At 40.8% G+C, this 21,280-nt stretch overlaps 1 long non-coding RNA gene across 1 annotated transcript; it reads left to right on the forward strand.

The window, feature by feature from the left end:
• The first annotated feature begins 142 nt into the window (after nt 1-142).
• LOC118419891 lies at nt 143-3,636 on the forward strand. Its single transcript, XR_004831674.1, has 4 exons — nt 143-720; nt 1,110-1,240; nt 1,374-1,600; nt 1,954-3,636. It is a non-coding gene; the product is annotated as an uncharacterized LOC118419891 (long non-coding RNA).
• The last annotated feature ends 17,644 nt before the right edge of the window (nt 3,637-21,280 follow it).

Genomic DNA, 21,280 nt, shown 5'->3' on the forward strand with positions numbered 1-21,280 from the left:
TGACTGTGTCGATGGCCGGGATTGTATTCAGCCAGTTACTGTAAATTCTTTTTTTTTTAAACAGGGACTTCCCTGATTCACCATCTGTTGTCATTTCTGTTTTATGTCGTGGTCAGTGGTTGTCGGGAACCTAGACCATTACATAATCTGCCTTGTGTCGTTTTCTTGGGTCCCGAACCAAGAGAACGACACAGGCCAGAAAGGAAAACAGGTGGCTGAAGAGCCTATTTAATATCAATAGTAAAATTTGCTTCATTTAGAAGCACTAGACCTCTCGTCGTCGACACAGTTACAGAAACCGAATCAGCTATTCAATGGGCTTGTATAAGGCAGAAACAGACTGAAGCCATTACTCTCAAAATTGTAACCAAAACAAACGGCAGCATTACTTGGAATTTCAGCAAAGCGCACTCTTGCGCTTTCCATCATTCAAGAGATCATGATTATTCCCGCTATTTCTATGTTAAACCAAGAACTGAAATTACAATAACAAATCAAGTTAACTTCCTGTCATGCCTCATTCACATAGCTAAGCTTACTTTAAGTATTAGGTATAGTCTTTACCATATTTCTTGGTGAAGTTTCATTTTTGTCTCGTCTTTTATACTGAGGATCATCGTACCGTAAGAAGAAATGTCTGGACGCGGAAAGGGTGGCTAGGGCTGGCGAAGGAAGGTGCCGAACGTGAACGATTCGCAGTCTTCCCACACATATGACAAGGTATTGTATCGTATTGTGTGAAAGCAGTTTTTGATTATAGCTAGGACAACGTTCTTTGCCAATGAATAACAATTCATTTGTGTTGGCAAATTTAAGTTTATTGTTTCATTTTCAATGTTTGTACCCGAACAATTAATGCTTAGTACTTAAATTAATGCTTGAATGACGCACATGAATACATTTGTATTATGGTTGAAATGTTTGTCAGGTGGATCATGGAAAAGTTTGCCATACGCATTCTTCATCTGAATATCAGATAGTCTGAATAGAGGTTTGGGGTGTGCAGTTTCTAGGTACTTGCGATTGGTCAGGCCTTAAGCCTTTTGTGTTTGTGGCAGCGGTGGTACGGCAGCTGATGCATATGTCTGTTTCTTCTACCGATTTGTTAGAAATGACTGAACGTGGAAAGCAAGGAACGGAGTTGGATAATGGACGTGTAAAGCGCCACCGTTACTGAAAGTGATTCGTGACAACGTCCGGTGCATCACCAAGGCACGAGTCTTTCCGAGACATAGACAAGGTATTGTACTGCATTGTGCACGTGTGTCCAGTTCGTATACTCGCCACTGGACAGCCGGCGTTGAACCATTTGTGTTTGTTGCAGCGGTAGTGAGGCAGTTCATGCATGTCTGTTTCTTTTGCCGATTTCACAGCAAGGCCTGCCGGGAAAATGTGGGCAAAGGAGGTGCCAGGCATCCGAGGAGACAGTGGTCCTGGCGGAAGCGTCTTGGTGCCACTTCCCATAGTTGGATTCGTTGAAAGTCGTCTTCATCAGCTTCTTGAGAAGACATTTCATAACTGGATGTTTAGGGGACAGTCCGTATGTCAATCATCTCTACAAGACCTGATGGACATCAGTCTTTCACGGACATATGACAAGGTATGGCACAGTGTGTTGTGTAAAATTAGGCAATCGGCCTATAGCTAGGCATGTTTGTAGCATTGTATCTTGTTTGCGCAGTATTGTCAGTCTGTATAAACCGACAGTAGTAACAATTGTAGGACTACCCGAAACGTTCTAATTGTGTTGTACTGTGTTTTGTGAAAGTAGTTTTTCTTAATTGTAGGACAGCAGTCTTTTTCCTTTGTGCTGGTAAAGTTAGGCTTACAGTTTCAATGTCTGGACCCGAACAATGCTTTGTAGAGTTTTATTTCTATAATCAAAATTATGACTGGTTGAACAGTTTGTGTGAGGCTGCTGATGCATATATGTTTGTTCTACCGATTTGGCAGAAATGCCTGGACTTGCTAAGGGCGAAGGAGCTGGGAATGGAGGCTTCAGGTGCTACCATCACTGATGGTGCTTCGTGGCAACATCCAGTTCATCACCAAGCCAAGGAGTCATTCAGTCTCTCCAAGGCTCCTTTTGCACGCAGGGCTTCAGTCCGTTTCTGTGTTATACAGGCCCAATGTGTGACTGGTTTGGTTTCTGTGGCTGTGTCGATGGTCGGCATTGTTTTTAGCGTTACTCTAAATTCTGTTTTTTAGAAAACAGGAACTTTCCTGGTTCACCATCTGGTGTCATATCTGTTTTATGTCGTGGTCAGTGGTTGTCGGGGACCTAGACCATTACATAATCTGCCTCGTGTCGTTATCTTGGGTCCCGAACCAAGAGAACGACACAGGCCAGAAATGAAGACAGGTGGTTGAAGAGCCTATTTGATATTAGTAGTTTAGTCCTTTAGACACACTATACTTTTTGGTGTCGACACAGTCACAGAAACCGAATCATTGCAGACAGAATTGCAGACAAAGTGTACATTATGTATATCAAGTTGTTAGATTCATGTAGTTAAGCTTGCCTATTCCCATATTTTTGAGTCAAGCTTCATGTTGGTCTCGTATTGCAAAGAGGTTTGGAGATACTGAGCTGTGTAGACATGCGTCTTTTGTAAGTATTCTTTGTTTTGAATATATCATATCATGCCATTCCAGTACAGGGTGACTGTCTTTTGTTGTCACTTAGCCTTTGTGTTAAAAATGCATTTCAATTGTATTATTGCAATTCAGTAGATCGATTAATATTGTCCGTTTATTGATGAGTATAGGTTGTTTGTAGCCTTTTAAATCAGTCATTTGGAAAAATCCCCACCTAAGGCTTAGGCTGACGCTAACACTAACACAAAGACACAGACACGCACACACACTAACAAACTAACCCTTCCAAACACACAATAACATACTGATGCAACATCTTTTTGTCGAACACTAATAATCAGCTCTGCCTAAGCCTTAGACTACAAAATAACTTTCTATTCTTCGTCAAGTACAAAGGCGCCAAGCTACCTCTATACCATGTAATGACAATGTTACATTTACTGATCTGATTTTGGCTCTGTTGGCCACCGTGTCCTAGAGTAAGGGTAATTGTTAATCTATGTATGGAAGATGTTAAGATTTCAGTTCAATTTTTAAAGTTTTATATAGTGCTTGTGTATTTTTCTCAATTCATTGTGTGTTTTTTAGATTTGCACACTTATGTTTGCATATATCTATTTTGTCAATAATTGCTATCAAATAAACAGTTTGAAATCAAATGTGTAGTGTTTATTCTACCCTAGAATTGAAAGGAATGGATTGTTTCACCCTCCCCACACCCTCAACTAGACGTAAAATGGATAGTCCTACCTCCCAATATGAAAAGGTTGGGTTCCTTTCCCCAGACCCTTAACCCCACGTGAAATGGTTGGTCCCTCCTTCCCCATACCCTTTCCAAGAAACTTTAACCCCACGTGAAATGGATGGCCCTCATTCCATATCCTCAATCCCTTGTGAAATGGATGGTCCCCGTTCATAGATCTTTAACGCCGCGTATACCCCATGCATATCAAATGGCTGGTCCCTCCCTTACCAGACCCTTAACCCCTTGTTAATGGATGGTCTCATTTTCCCCAGATCCTTAACCCCATGTGAAAAGGCAATTCATAATTGTACCCCTTCCCTTCAATCTTAACCTTTCCAGTACATTCTGGTAGACTTGGTAAGTATTTATCTCCATGAAAATAGAAATATAGTTTTGGGTGTGTCTGTGTGTGTGTCTGTCTGTCTGTGTATCTGTCTGTGTGTCCGGATCTTTGTAGTGAGCATAACTCAAGAAGCTCTGGATGGATTAAGATGATATTTGGTATGTGGGTAGATGTTGGGAAGACGAAGGTCAAGGTCAATTTTGGGCCCCCTGGTTTATATTAGCTTTTCTTAAAGTCTTGGTAAAATTATTCATTGCCATATCCGACATTCCAGGGGATCAACTTTTGTCTTATGTTGAGTACGTTTTGTTTTAAAGAACTGCGAGTTCCTGTAGTGGATACTGCTTGTAACCCCCCATCCTCCATTTATACCACAGAATTGATGCATTCTGGCCAAAGCACTCAGAGCTGGAATTGAACCCAGTTGTATAATCAATGAAAAACATTTATGATAGGTCACTCGTCACAAGAGATCACCTTTCTTGTTGCAATGCTCTAGAAACATCCATAAAACAATCTTTATACATACAGCCAGGCGAAATGATAGAACACAAACACAACACACTTACAACAACAATCATTAATACTTATAAACAATAAAACCGTCGCCATGGCAATAGTTTTTATTGCCACGCTTATTTCTATTAATTTAACTTACACAAATTTCAGAACAAGATTTTTTTTAAATGTAGCCTGGTACCCAGCCGTACGATAGCTCCTGAGTCCCTTCTGTCCTCTCTGCAAATTTTTATTTGCACTTATGATTTAAAAAAAAATGTCTGGATACCAAGCTACAAAAACAGTGACTTCCTCTGTATCTTAGTGGACTTGTATTTTAACATTGAAATCAAATCATATGAAAAAAATTGAACCAGCCATGTTTCTACCTATTCTCATAGCAATAGTCATATTAAGTATACAAACGAGGCCAACATCTGCTTGACGGTATCAAATTACTACAAGGCTTAAGGCACAATCATAAGGAAGACCTGAACCACTATACCGGACGGCGTAGGGGTAAAAACTGAAATTATTACATCCATAATAAAAACAGCTACGGCAAAAAAAAAGTGCATCATTTCGCAACTGAGTACAGACGACATGCCAATCTACATGCGATTGCGGCATACGGAACATAGAGATATAGGTGCGAACACTCAACGATCAAAGTGATTACAATACTCTGTTACTGGAGGTTACCCTCCAGTGTCACAGAGTAAAAACAAATGTCAATGTCACAATACAATCACAATATGAAAGTGTGTCAGACTAAATCTACGTTGTGCTGCAATCTGTTTCAATGGCTGGGAAACCCTTACAGATACATATCCACAGCTGTACAAATACATCTTGTATTGTTTTGCAATAAAAAAAAATACATCGAAAAGAAATATCCATCACAGTGCCTTACCACAAGTAATGCACTTTTTAGTGAGCCCTGGTTTCGGGAGCGCAAAGCCCAGTTCGACGGTTGGACACCATGCCTCGGCACGTTTGGAACTGGGCTCGGAAGTGTTGGAATCTGCCGCGGGACGTTTGGAAAACCCTGCCGCGGCACGTTTGGAACTGGGCTCGGAAGTATTGGAATCTGCCGCGGGACGTTTGGAATTAGGCTCGGAAGTGTTTGAATCATTTTGTCCCAGTCGGCCACGGTAGAAAACGGTTCACCAGGCACTTTTTGTCGGGACTGCAGCGGAGTGAGTTTGTGCGTGTGTGCGGTTGTGGATAAGATAACTCGAGTCGTTGTGGATCGTTTTGCATGATATTTGGTAGTTATGTATGGATTGGAAAACCGAAGGCCAAGTTCGATAATGGTCATCCTGACGACAAGTTGAGGTACTGCAACGGAGCGTCAAAGTTGGCGTTAAAATTATCCTCATCTGGCAGGTTCATGATTTTTTAGTACATGTAGTTTCTAAGTCTTTGGGCAGGGAGTACTGTAAATGTATTTAAGTTCGCGGGGATTTAATTTCGCGGTAGCGGGAAAAGGACTTTTCGCGGTGGATTTAAGTTCGCGGTAACACCACAGACTGCAATCTAATATCATAATAGAAAAATGTTCGCGGTGGTTTTAAATTCGCGGTGAAGTATTCTCCGCGAAAACCGCGAACATTAATCCACCGCGAACATTTCTGCATTTACAGTAAGTCGAGTAAGTTTCAGGGACCCATGGCGACTTTTTTTAAACTGCAGGGGCCGATTTTGTTTTAGACTTTGAAAGGGAATAACTCAAGAAAGGGCGGACAGATTGTCATGATAGTTGGTGTGTTGATAGTTTGAGTGATAATTTATATAATTAAGTTATAATTGTGTTAATCTGTAGGATTTTCGACAGATACCGAGCCGTATAATTTACATTCGTATCTGCCACAGATGTTGTCAGATTCAACATACGAACTTTCCAGAATGTATAACATATTCTGACCAAGAATATTCCATTCGCCACAAATACGTACAGATACAACAACACATACTTTGATACAATGGTTTGTTATTCATACGCAATGTTTCACACAGAATTCACCGATACCCCATCGGTATATTCTCCGTGAAGCGTTATATTGGTCGTTTTAATCCTACGTTTAGCGTTATTTGCCCCGAAGTCACCGTTAACGGTTCACACCCCAGTTTATTTGGGGTCTCAAATCGAGGCTGCGCACCCTCAAGTCGAGTGGCCGTCTCTTCAAGAAAATAAATCTAAAGCAGAAAAGCCGTATATGAGAATGAAGGGTACTCCAGCTTTAAGAACAGCTGGGTTTCAGTTTCTTCACTCTCTCCACTTTTCGTAATTTTTTGGGGAGAATAGTATTTTCCACGCAAAAAAGTATGCAAAAAAAGGGGAATTTTGGCGTGGAAATAAACCCATCACCTATAGTTAAGTCATGAAAATGACTGATATTGTCGGAAAGAGAATACACCTAGGATTAATCAGGCAAAAAATACAGAAAATCGTAACACTGAGATTTTTACAATAACCCGACGCGCGAAGCATAGCATTAGCAACACGGCTCACAGAACGCATATGGACGGTGAATCTGGGTCAACGGGCGAATCACTTCCAACGCGTAGAAATACAAGGAAGTGAACCTCGGGCCCAAAACCAATTTGCACCAAAACACATCACTTCTTACGCTTTTTAGCTATGCCAGTATTAACCCTATTCAGACCGGGCTTTTTTGGTCATCCCTGGACCGGGGGGGGGGGCTTTTGAGGCCCTCCACTTCTAAGTCCTATAACTCTAAAACGACGTGCCGTAGGGCCACCAAATTTTTAGGACATGATTTCGACATAATATCTGACAAGTATGTGATGTTTGACGTTACGTTGACGTAAGATGACGTAATTATGACGTCATCAATTTGATTATATTGGCCGGACCCGTGAAAAATGGGTATTCTCAGAAAACTTCAAGTTATGCTGCAAAAATGTAACAACAAGTGCAGATAACAGAATAATAATGTTTATTACGACTTGCGTTGCCAATAGCAACATCAATGACGTCAATATGACGTCATAAAATGACGTCATGCACATCTAAGATACGAGTTGTTATATCCATCACCTTGAATTTTTAAAAATACTTTTTTTGCAACAAATAATCACAAAGGGCAATGGAAATAGACTGAATTCATTCATTTAGATGGTTTTTTATGACAAAATACCAGGTAGTTACAAATTTTAAGGGATAATTAGCTTCTTATTCTTGATCTGGCCATTCGGTCCGCCATCTTGGATTTTGGCCTGATGACGTCATCAAATTAGCATAATTTATGCATATATAATTATGAAAGATATGCTAAATAATATACGATTTTATTTATGTAACAAAATCGCAGTAATATAGCAAATAAATGTGAAAAATACATAGTTAGAATCAAAAATAGTGATTTTTGGCAAAACTGCCTGTCAACAAACGGTTGCCATGGCAACAAGAAAAAATGGAAAATTTGTCAAACTTCGGAAAATTGTTGCCAAAAATATTTTAGGAAAACTCACCAAATTTGGTGGCTCTAGCGTAAGCCGTTCTTGCGTTATAGGACATCGAAGTTAGCGCGGGCCTCAAAATTCCCCCCCCCCGGTCTGAATAGGGTTAAATGACACTTCGCAGCAGATTATGAGAAATTTGAGCTCAAACCTAGTCCCTCGAGATCCTTTCGTCACATTTTTCTCGCGCACCCGTTATACCCACTCACGCCAGATAGAGTCCATGATGAAAATGCAGGAAATGGCGTTTCAAAGGGTCCAGATTTCAATGATTTCTCAATTTTGTATACTCAGGTTGTACCGTTATTCTCAGATGCTTTTTTTTCTTTTCGTGCTGGGACTGAATTCATCACATAAGTGAGGTTTTCCGTCGAAACACGACGTCGATTGTGCTGGATTTAGCCCTCCTCGCGAGAGACGAGAAGCACACACAATCACAAGTCTACTGTCAAAAGAAAGCTAAAATATCATAAAAATAAAATTTGTATTTATTATTTTCATTAAATTGGTCACCAGCTTCCGAAAAGAGGAAATTACAAAAGTGGGGCAAGTTAGGGCGCACTATCTAGCGCAGCACAAAATCGGAAGTTATATTCACGAAAACGTCCTCAGTGTTTGCCACTTGTAACTAGGAGGGTGAAGGGTTTATGAACCATATGAATGCATTCCTTATCCAAGTATGTTCTTTAGATGAATGTGTTAAAATTTCATTGATCAAAACTTGACCACTCTCTGGTAACTAGTGATGGAGCGCCGTGAGTTCGAGCGCGTAAAAAAGCGGGCATCTTAGGGCGGCCCCCGTTATACAACATTTTTTTTTCAGAATGAGACTTATCCATGCGTGGAATACCCAGACAAACTGGAATGTAGGTTTGGTGCAACACGGATCAAATTGGACGGACACAACAATTTCAGAGAATCGCACGGCATTTCAATTTGGACAGTGACATGTGCCTTTTGATTTTTGTGCAAATACAAAATGTTATCTATCTAAGAAATGAAATCGTAGAATTGCCCGGTGGCATATGTGCATACTGGAGACATATAAGACCGTCTACTGATGTCTTTATATCTCATATGCCGAATATTTTACGACTGCTGTCCTAGATAACGATTATGAATATATATGAAGGAAAAGGCAATGAATTCGAAAGCCTATAGAACAACCATGAAACTTAGCTAAAAGCTACGGAAAACCAATCCCCCGTAGCTACATGTGATTGGAACTTCAGTGCTTTCCAACATACTAGTATGCATTTTGGGTTATACTCCAAAAACTAAAAGAATTTTCGTATTTTTCTTGTTTCGTCTTTTACACGGAAAATAGTGTCAAAGGAAGGAAACTTTCTGCATGTAAAAACATTTTGTCGACGAGTTAAGAATCTTTTCCACAAGTAATCTATTCTTACAGCATTTTTCTTGAGACAATATTCTAATATTTTTTTGAATATGACAAAACAGATGATCTTCATAGACAAGAAAAAAAACTTCAAACACGAATTTGTAGACATTTTAGAAAGTAGGCATGTCGAGAAATTCTTTTTAAGTTACGAAAATTAAGAAAGTGTTCCTTGCTGTGACATCTTTTTCCTTATTCGTTATTAAATTTCTCAATAGACGAAAATTTGTCCACAATGGAAAAAAAGTAGAAAAAACATTAAAATATATTTTTGTTGTGCATTTGCTGCCAAGGTAAAGCGCGGAAGCATCAAATATCCGCCACAAAGCAGTAATCTGCCCTGTTTTGGAGTTACAAGTCCCAGCGGAATGGTTATCTTTTATTTCTGAAAAACATCAGTATTCAAATTTGTGTCTTTCCTCTATATTCATTAGAGTATTTCATTTTAAAAATTAGTTTTTTTTCTAGATCTCCTTTGATAGCGAATCTTTTTGTTCTTTGAACGCAGTTTTAGTAGTTTTAACGAAACCTTTAGTAATCTATCTCATTCAATAGTCATTATTTTATCTTAAGAACTATTTCGAACAACTGGACTTGAAAAAGCGTTGAGGTTCAGTTCTAAAAAAGCCTATACGTCTAGAAGAAGTTCTGCACTTGTAGAAATCTATCTATCGCTTACATTGTCATTTTGTTCCAAACCATCTAAAACCAATCACACCGTAGATCGTGAAATTTGCGCTGAAAAAAAATCTTAATTCTTGATAGATATCACTCAGTTTTCTCTAATTCTGACACATTTAGTTTTGCAAGTATTTTTAATTGCATCTTAATGCCAATTAATGCCAACATGCTATTTTACGTGTTACTGTAAAAGCATTTCCAGTGAAGGCTTTAGGTCCCGAGCTTGGATACAAGAGTAGTGGTCAGAAAATGTAATTTTCTGATTTTCACCTTTTACATATAGGTCTTTTATCACATATTGCACACGTTTCTTAGTCGTTCAGCTATCTTTGTAATGAGAATTGTATATTAAGATTACATGCAATGGCTGTAGTATATTACGCACAAATGTCTTTGGGTAAAAGTATACGAAGAAAGTTAGTTGTCTTATTGCATAGCACTATGTAGCAATTGCTTATAAATCATATACCGAAATAAAGCGGATGCTACCTGGAACGTCTGGCCGTTCCAAAAAACAATGTCTGCTTGCTTCAACAACTGCTCTTTCGCATTAGTTAGGTGGACTGTGTGGGAAAAATGGCACGGAATGATAGTTACCTGACTGGAAGGATCATCTTTTTTTCAATGTGCTAAACGGCAAAGGTAATGAATATGATTAAAAAGTATAATTGTATTTTGCTGTCGAACGTTCTCCAAATCCACAACAATCTCTCCATGCATGCGCAGACCAACAGAATGTTAGATTGGAAAATTCACAGACATACTGGAATGTATATGAAATTCAATAAGCGTCATTCTGACATACATAATACAACTTCCACGGACTAGATTGGACGCTTTTTGGTCTGTGATCGGAGCGACAGACCATCAGTTTTGTTAATGTAACGCGCGTTCGCATCTGTATCTGTATGTTCCCGTTGTCGCATTCGTATGTGGTTTGGCAGGTTCTCTGTTGGACGATGATGTACCTTTTTTTTAGCGGTAGCTGTTTTTATCATGGTTTATCATGATTTCAGAATTTACCTCTACACCCTCCGGAATAGTGGTCCAGGTCTTCGTTATGATCGCGCATGAGGCCTTATAGTAATTGGATATCGTCAAGCAGATGTTGTCCTTGTCGGAATATTATTCCTTGCGTATGTCCACAGGAAACGTGAAGATGCGCGACACCCATTAGTGTGTTTTGCTCATAGCCCAGAGGTCCTGGGTTCGAGTTTCCTGACGTGTTTCGACGTGGCGCCTATAGCAAAGGCACTTTTCATGAATTTTCTCACTTGAAAGTTAGCACATAGCTTCGGTTAGGGACGTCCCTCGGATAGGGCGTTAGACGGATGCCCCATGTTTAAGAACAGCCACACATCGACCTCGTAAAAGAACCCACCACAGAGAGGGGGACTTTTTTATTGAGAATGGATCAATAAAATCTTTCCCGACATGTTTGTTTGTTTGTTTTGTTTGTATCGCATACCTGGTAAACCGCCTTATAAGGCATAAGGGGAGGGGCTGCTAAATCGAATTGCCCATTCCCTACATGGTTAAGCCATGTCAAGCAATCACTTAAAAACACATTTACCTACATTTCAAACCTCAAGTCTTTACCCCCACTGCAAAGCTGGATTTGTTAGGTTTGTTTTGGTTCAAAAAGCCCGAGTTCAACTCCGGCATTTTAACGAGCTACAGCCAGATGATTGTCATGATGTCAGGATTGCACCCCCTCCCCTAATGGATCAGTCCATGTGCCAGTGATGAATATGAAGGTCACTCATTGGTCAAAGCATGCCAAAGGTCACACTTTTTGGCAAGATTTTAAAGATATACATGCTTCAGTCACTCTTGCAGAAATATTGACCTTTGTGATCGAAATTTGCCCAGGGAAAAAACTTATCTAAAAGAAACAGGCTAAGGGCACCGGGCACTTTCTGCGCAGCTCCGGAAAACAACTCCCTCCCCATAACGCACCAGGTTTGTACTGAACAGTACAAGCTGCATATCCGGTCAGATTTATTTGATTCACTCACACCGGGAAGGACCCCTTCTCTTTTCGATAAGTGTTGTGGGTTCTTTATCGTGCTCGAAGAGTGGCTCTCCTCAAACACGGGACCTCCATTTAACCTCGTATCCAAGGAACGGCCATTATCGAAGCTAGGTACTCATTTTCACCTGAATGAAGTGAGGAAAGCCCTGTAAATTGCCTTTCCCAAGGGCACAAGATCGGTGGCACATCAAAGGATTCGAACCCAGAACCTCTGGGTTTTGAATCGAACTACCTGCAGATTGCGCCACACGACCTAACTTGCTGTTCAGTATACAAACTAGCCCCCATAACAGGCTCTCTCGGGCCCTTTCTGCTCATAATACACTTTTGCTGGCCATTTCTTTTTGAACTGGGTCGCTGATTGCTGGCTTTCTCTGACCACAGGTGTGACAGCGATCTCGCCCCCCCGTGATCTCGCCCCCCCGGGGGCGAAAACACTAGCGATCTCGCCCCCCCCCGGGGCGAAATCACTAGCGATCTCGCCCTCCCCGGCTAGTGATCTCGCCCCCCTACCTCGCCCCCCTTTAGCGATTTCGCCCCCCCCCCCAAAAAAAAACGGGTTTACATGACATTTTAGAAGTTGATTGGTATAAATCACAAAATGCAGTTTCAGAATGATATAAGTACACGAGTTTGATACATAACTCCATTCATAGTATCAATATTAACGTAATTACATGGTAATAAGATAGTTGAAGTTGTTTCAGACAAGGAGGGTTGGGTCCCTTGTATTCCCATTATTGCATATACCTGCAGAGTCTTGACGTAAGATGTATTTTATTGTATTCAACTGTCCTCAAGCAACCTATATATCTCCAATATGAAGTCTCTACCATGAAGTGACCACAAAAGAACTATGTAATGTCTTTATTGATTATGCAAATATTAGGTATTAATTAGAATAACGCACATTTTGGTATATGCACCTGGCCAAGGGATATCTTCACCTCCAAAATGACTGTTTTTTCTAGTATTTAGGAACTGATGCATTTCCCCGTGTTTCTTTAGACTGGTACTTTCCCAGTGTTTGTGTAGCATTTAGCAACAGCTATATCAACTTGCGCGTAGATAGTGTTTATAATGAGAAACTATTATTCACGTGTGTTTTAGTTAGTGCTTTGGAAATGTTTCCAGCACAAGAAAGAAAACACTGTGACAAATTGAAAACATATAGCTGACGTATTCCGTACCATGGACGGTTTTGATTTATACGTTCGCAGTAGCACTGTTTTTATACCACCACAGCTGCAAAAATTGTCTTTTTCATTTCAATGTTATGTTTGCACCGAACAATATAGTACCGACTTTCGAGGTATGACATCTTACGGTACGGTAATAAGGTGCCATATAGGTACCATGTAACACACCAGATACGTTACTCCCCAGGTGCAGTATAGTACCAGGTAGCGCACCTGTAATATGTAGTAACCAGCTGCTCTTGGGGGGGGGGGGGGCGAAAACGCTAAAGGGGGGCGAAAACGCTAGTGATCTCGCCCCCCGGGGGGGCGAGATCCCCGGGGGGGCGAGATCGCTGTCACACCGGCCTGCCAGCAATCAGCGACCCAGTACAAAATGAAATGGCCAGCAAAAGTGTATTATGAGCAAAAAAAGGCCCAAGAGAGCCTGCTATGGAGGCTAATACAAACATGCTGTGGCGGTTTACTGGGTATGTAATAAAAGAAGACAAAATATGTTACGCTAAAAAACTGGATATAATTTTTGAACCGTTTGTGACCGTTTCCAAAATCCAGTTGCTCATCTGAATGAGAAGCTACTATTTGGCATATCTCATTACTTGGATTTCCAATCTTCGTCGACGAAACAAGTTAATTTACTGTCTGGAAAAACAAGTTATGTCAGCAGATCCAGGACACTGGGGTAAACGACCGGAACCGTGATATAAGACAAAGCCTCTCCGATTGGTCAGCGTTAGCGAATCAAATGGTATAACACAACCCCACAATACAGCTCATTGGCTAAGCCTAAAAACCAGCATATATATATATATGAGGGCTTACTGTATACTCTGGCATTATTTGAGGCGAATTTGCTTTGGAGTCTTAAACTACGCTATCAGTCCTTTGAGTTCCTTCTACTCATTTGGTGAGATATTTTGCCGTAATTTCTATTGTATATCTCGTATCTTCTCTCGACTGTGGGCTGACTGAATTCTTTGTGAGCTGTTGCGTTTGCATTCACAGCTTTGCTTTCTTTCTACGGTAGGCATCAGCCTTGCTTCTCCCGATTTCAGATGTTTGGTCATTTTGCATCACCATTCAGTGCGTTTACTTGCAAGGTCCATCATGTATCAATCTTAACTGCGTTCTAAGTTTTAATCTATTATTTTAAGTAAGATTTCTCCAAACTATAGCTGTTGCTGAGAACTTTGTTTTTAGTTTGGCCAGGGCCTTGGTTCGTTGGTATGGACGTGCCTTTCGTCTCCTTCGCATACCTCGAGAACACCTCACAAAATATTTACTGACAGGCTAGTAGAGGGAGTTACGGCGGCCCCCAGCATCCGTTGGACGGATTTTGTGGCACGTTTTCTGACGAACACCAACATTGAACTTCCCTGGGCACAGCAGATGGCAGATAACAGAAAGACCTGATTGAACAGTGACTCTTGTCGGCTCTACGAACCGAGTTCGGTGAGTACCAGGGTATTGACTTGTATCCTGATCTTGTAACACTGTTATCGAGAATCATTGCGGAGCTGCATGTGTAAATACTGCATCAGTTAGCTCTACTGAAGATATTTGCGATTGTTATTACACAGAATTAAAACCTTACAAGATTGACTCCTAGCTAAGCTGGACCAAGGAACCTTACATTTTTTTTACAAGACTCGTGACTCAATAGACTCGTTACTACGTAACATTTTCGTGTAGAAGAAGTTAGTGGAATCACTATAACTGACATTTATCGTTAGCTCATTGACACAAGATCCAGGAAATGGTGACTACGAGTAGAATCTTTGTACTGTCCATTATTTGGCTAGCTTTCGGAATCGTTATTGGATGCCCATGTACAGAATTGTGCACCGCCTCTATACCGGGATTTCAGACTCGCTTCTTGAGTTGCACTCGCCGCGGACGCTTCGAGAAACTCTGCGACACCGAAAACCCCATAAGGTCTGAGTATACGCTTATTCACAGTAAATCAGACAAGACACTGAAGCAGAGCTCCTTCAGGTTTTCTCGTCCGAAACTGTCCCGTCTCTTCATTAGAAAAACCTCCATCCAGCGCATAGATGCAGGAGCTTTCTCTCATTGGCCACTTCTTCGCATGCTGAGCTTAACATGCAATTCTCTTAGCTACATCCACCGCTACAGTTTTCAAGGGTTACAATATCTTGAAACCCTGGATCTGAGAAGAAATTGCTTGTCCTTAATCGTCCCGGGCGTATTTATGGGTCTTGTGAAGCTGAATCAGTTGTATCTTTCTCACAACAAACTCATGGCCATACCGATGATTGCCGTGGAAAGTCCGCCAAGAAGCGCCCTGTTTATTGACTTGAGTCACAATCGTCTGACATTCATGTCCAGCAGAGCCCTTGACCGAGTGAAAGGGGGCTTCCTACAGCTGGACCAAAATCCTTTTAACTGTGATGAAGGCTGGAAGTGGTTTTCTCGCCACATGGCCAACTCCTCGCGAATCTTGTGTTTCGAGTCTGTGACTTGCGGACCGCCAACGGACATGGCTCCTACTAGGGGGTCGGTTTCATCAGCACTAAACCACGAAGTTCGCGAAACGACCCTTCCTACAACTGCTACGGGCAAGAAAATAGAACAGTATACGAACACACCCGATGGAACCACGACTACGATGAATCATACACATAAGGTTTGTTTTTAAGTCTTTTACACTTTTGGTGAAGTCTGAAAAAGAACCAGCTGGCCAATGTGGCCACTTTTGGTGAAAAAGTAGATAATTTTCTATTAACCTTGTGATTATGATTATTATATTTCAGCCATACCATATATGGTATGGTGAAATATATTGTATTCGTAATGTTTCTTTCTTTCTTTCTTTCTTTCTTTCTCCTGTCAAATCTTCAAAGCGATTCATCTCCGTCGTTCCGTGACCGAATGACCTGAAATTTGGCACAAGGGTAGAGTGGGTCAATACCGAGGTGCTGTTTTCTCATTTTTTTCATATCTGCCTCTAAAATGATTTTATTGAAGTTTAAAGGTCATGTTTTGACCAAAACGGTATATTGTGGCCCCCTGTTCCCTTGAATTACAATGGAATGACCTTAAATTTGGTGTAGATAGGCATTAGATGGTTGGTAAAATGATCCAAGTAAAATTTTGGGCATAAACTACTTTAAAATGCTTAATTTCAGCGCTTTTCTGAGGGGAAATTGGTTTTCTTTCGGCTTCCTGCCGTGAACTCCAGTGACCCCAGAGCCCACACGTGCCAGGTGCCAGCGGTCTGGGGGGAGCGAGAGATAATTACTTTATGGACGCCAGCCAATCAGCGACGAGAAAGGCGAATGCTAGTTAATATTCATAAGCGGGGCCTTGCAATCCCGTATATACACAAACAGATGCATATTACAGCCTTACAGTGGCCATATGGTCCCCTTTGCCGGGTTTGAAATTGTAGTTTGCGAGGATTTGGAGTTCAGACAGGGTCATTTGAGCGGTAGCGGACGGTACGCGTGCATTGAACGTTAGTGTCGATGAATTTACCAACATTCCGCATGGCACTATCAATCATTTTCGGCAGATTTGGACAGGGAAAATTGGACGGCTTGCGTTTAGTTTTGATACGTAAGTTTGACAGTGGCGAGAATGCATGTATTTTTCCCCGAACAAATGTACGTACTTCTAGTGTTGTTGTTGTTCTTTTTTGACGTAAACTTTGTACATTCAAATTGTAAGTAACTTTAAACTGCCAGAGTTTGAGCCCAATAAAACACTCTCAATACCAGAGTATCACCACTGACCTCCGAAAAGAAACCCCCGAACAAAGTAGAAACACCTATCCTCCAGGTCTCGCACGCTACGAGCAGGAAACACTCAGACAAGATTACGTCCGATGGCTGATTGCATACAAAGTAAAACAATTTAACAGTGGTATGCAGGGGCATATACTTAACAAAGAATTCGAAGGAAAATGAAATATATAGATAAAGCCAAATCAAGTTAACTTGTTCGTCCTGGGATTTTTCAGAAAAGAAATGAAGCGACAGGGTGGTAAAATTCTTGTAAAATTTCGAGACGTCTCCGTTTATGTAATGGCTCATACAAAACAAGAAGAAGATTGAAGTTTTTAGCTTGAAAAAAAAAAAAACACTCCTACTACACAGTACCTGCACCTGACAATTATTAAAACGTATGCCCTACTTGGTTAAAAAAAAGTTCACTGCAATAATAAATGCACCCACATCACAAGGAGATTATGACGGTACTTAGACCTAGTTATCGAAGTGGAAATTGTTGAATGGCGTCATGTAATTTCATGACGAAAATCTTCTGAATGGAAGATGCGTTTTTTTTTTCACTCTCGGAAAAATAGGAGCTGCCGCAATTCTAAAAACCAATCAGTTATGCATAGGCGCTCCTGTGGAAGATTATATTCTTCCATATGGGCCCGGGGCATATTGGGCAAGCTCTGTTTTGACATGGAATCAATTCACAATATTAGTTCTCTTTTGGGGATAACTTACATTAAATATTGCATTTTTGCGCAGGGGTGACTTGGAACAGTCCAATGTTGCGTGGGAATGGGTATGGCTGAAATATGCTGTATTTGCACCCAAGCAAATGTCGGCCTTTCTAGTATTATTAATGATTTACTATTGAGAACCTTGTCTACAGTAATCATATTTTATTGTGATCTTCTTGGGTTGGCTTGCCTGTATTGTCATTGTTCAAATCATATGTGTCTGAAGATGCTCATTCATATATCATTTCTGATGGTCTTAATACATTTCTATATCGGACAGCTCTTAAACTAACCAACATTATCTAAAACTCACTCACTTACTTACTTACTTACTTGCTTACTTGATACTTGATCAGGTCTCCTCAAAACTTACCGATTTGAGTAATCGAATCTCATATCTTTATCCGTTTATATATTTCTGCAAAACATTTGTTGTACTACAATTTTTGTAGTCCTGTTCATACGACATCTAATTCTTGCAAATGATGTCGATTGATAATTTTAAACGTCACGCCAGTTTAGACTTCTTGATGACATTGTCTTTAACCCAGCGAGTTGAAGAGTTCAATGGAATGGAATCCCACGCGAAGACAGCTGTTGTAGGAGTTGCTGTTACAGTAGTCCTTGGCGCCCTGCTGTTCGCCATCAGCTGTGCTTTCATCAAAGTGCGTCTGGGTAAAAAGGCTGGATTGGCACCTGCGGCACGTCCTGCAACCGACACTGTCGGCCACTCCGAGAACGACTGCGAAGACCATCAATACGAGGACTGTTCGTACGACAGCCAGCCACACGTCTACGACAACGATGAGGACTTGCAGGAAGGCGTCGTAACTGATGAGGACGACACCATGAACCACGTGTACGACAACTGGATGAACGACAACGACCATCTAGCAAGTAAGCCAACCGACCGCGTCGTCAGCAGCCCGGAAATTCCCGAGAACAAAACCAGCGAGGTGGTGGATCAGGACCCCGCTAGTCAAGAAGGCGCGCAAGACGGAGGATTTGAGCAGGAAGAAGAGCATACATCCGAAGCGTTTGCCGACGTAGCTACAGGAAGTATGGATGGCGGCAGCAACCAACAACGGGCGGAGGGCCCACCTGCGATTCCTCTAAGGATGGCGGCGATGACTACAGACGGAGGTATCGCTGATGATGTCGGTACAGAAAACGTCTGCACCATGAAAGGAAACGACACGTACGAAGCTGCAGGTACTGACACCAGCCGTGAGGAGCCGGGCGGTGTGTACTGTACGGGGGAAGCGCTGTCAGCACATCCTGCGACTTTTACTTCTTCAAACAGGGTCAACAGCGCAAACAGTTTGTACGGAGCTGACGTTGACTATTCATACAACATAACAACGCCATATAACCAATAAGGAAACAATCTCAGACGCAAATACAGCAAGACGTATACATACCAACCAAACAAACAAACAAGCCAGGAAATAAACAAGAAACAAAATCAGTAAGCAACCAGGAAACAAGCAACCAACATTAAGAACGGCAAAAAAGCATTAAGATATATTCTTCTAGGAGGATATATAAAAAAGACACAAGGACAATCCACCTTGGTACATTGATGCCAAACATAGTGATTGAAGCGATCGGTTTGAAGACTGAATAGGATATCGTCAGCAGAGTCGGAGCAAACGGCATTCAACGGCCCACTTACATAGAAAACGTTCGGATTACTTTTTTTTTAAACGGAAACCGTGGCGTTTGTTGTAACCATGATGTGAATCTATCCCAGATGCGCTTCAAAGCAATCCCTCGGCTGGATATCCAGAACACGTTGCAAGCAAAGGAGCGCGTTCTGGATATCCGGCATGAGCTCCATTCGGCCGGGTGCATTCTGGAAAAGCAACGTGTTTGTCCAAAATGTGCACCCAGGGAGGGCATTCACTTCGGAGTCGGGTAGACAATAGAGTCAAATAAAGTACGCACCATGACTTTGGCAACAAATTGAAGCACCAGTTAAGCATTGAAAAACTTTCAAAAAGCGCGTTTTTTGCTCGAGAAAATATGGAGGGAAGTTATGACGAATCAAGTCACAAGGCAAAACATGAAAAAAAGACACATTTATAAGAGACAGAAAGGTTGACCTTCACTATTCTCCAAGCAGAGGTTGGGTGGCGGAGATAGTAGAAGTCGGGATTTTTAGCGACTCGCTCTTCGGTCACTACTATATCTCCGAGACCCAACCTCTGCTTGCAGCGTAGCCCTTCACAGTAAAGACTACTTTGTTGGTATTTAGTTTATACGACCTTTTCTGTGTTTTAACCCTATACAGTTTGGGTTTTTTTGGCATTCCCTGGACTGGGGGCAGGGGGTGGGCTGATTGGGTCATTCGACCACCTATCCCCCCCTCTTCGTAATCTGAAAACGGCTTACTGTACGATCACCAAATTTGCAGGGAGTGATGTGCTCTAATACGTTTTCTAATTTCTGAAATTTTTATATCATTATGACGTAATATGACGTAAGTATGACGTCATTAATTATTTTTATTGCCTTAATCGGGAAATTCCCTTAATGCCTAAATACGTACATCACACAAAATGTTAACAATAAAGCGTTATGGAAATAGGTTGGAACCTTGACAGGGTATGATTTCCAATAAGAAAGCAATTTGTACATGTATTTACCTTTCTTGGTCTTTATGAGATTTTCACATGCGTGGAATACCCAGACAACCGGAATGCACCGATGCAATTGGCCCGGCAAATAAAATCAGAGAATCGCAAGGAATCTCAATTCAGACAGTGACATGTGCCTTTTGATTTTTGCACAAATAAATCTAACTAAAATATGAAATCGTAGAATTGCCTCGTGGCATATGTGCATACTGGAGACATATAAGACCGTCTACTGACGTCTTTATATCTCATATGCCGAATATTTTACGACTGCTGTCCTAGATAACGATTATGAATATATATGAAGGAAAAGGCAATGAAAGCCCACAGAACAATCCATGAAACTTAAATTAAAGCTACAGAAATCAGTTGGCCGTAGCTACATGTGATTGGAACTTCATTGTTTTCCAACTCATGTATTTTAGGTTAAACTCTACCAAAAGAAAGCATGTTCATAATTTTCTTGTTTATTCTTATACAAGGAAAATATTGCCAAAAGAAGAGAACTTTTTGCATGTAAAACATTTTGTTTACTCGTTAAGAATCTCTTTTCCAAGTATTTTACTCTTGCAGCATGTTTTTGAGGCAAAATTCTGATATTTTCTTGAATATGATAAGACAGATGATCTTTATACACAAGAAAAAGAACTTGAATTTTTAGACATTTTTGAGAGTAGGCATGTTGAGAAATGTTTTTAAGTTACGAAAATTAAGAAAGTGTTCCTTGCTGTGACATCTTTATCCTCATTCATTATTTAATTTCTCAATGGACGAAAATTTGTCCACAAGATTTAAAAAAATAGAAAAAAAAAACAATTAATGATCTTTTTGTTGTGCATTTGCTGCCAATGTAAAACGCGGAAGCATCAAATATCCGCCACAAAGCAGTAATCCACCCTGTTTGGGTATTACATTTCCCAGCGGAATGGTTATGTTAATTCATTTCTTGACAACATCGCTATTATAATTTGTTTTAGTCTTTCCTCTATATTCATTAGAGTGTTTTATCTTCAAAATCGTTTTTCTCTCTTTTAGAAGCAAATCTTTTGTTCTTTGAACGCCGTTTTAGTAGTCTTAACTGTAGCTGTAGTAATCTATCTAATGCAATAGTCATTATTTTATTTTAAGAACTATTGCAGACAACAGGACTTGAGCGTTTAGGCAAGCTCAGAGACTTTCAATT

Source organism: Branchiostoma floridae, chromosome 7 (assembly GCF_000003815.2).
Source record: "Branchiostoma floridae strain S238N-H82 chromosome 7, Bfl_VNyyK, whole genome shotgun sequence".
NCBI classification, from domain to species: Eukaryota; Metazoa; Chordata; class Leptocardii; order Amphioxiformes; family Branchiostomatidae; genus Branchiostoma; species Branchiostoma floridae.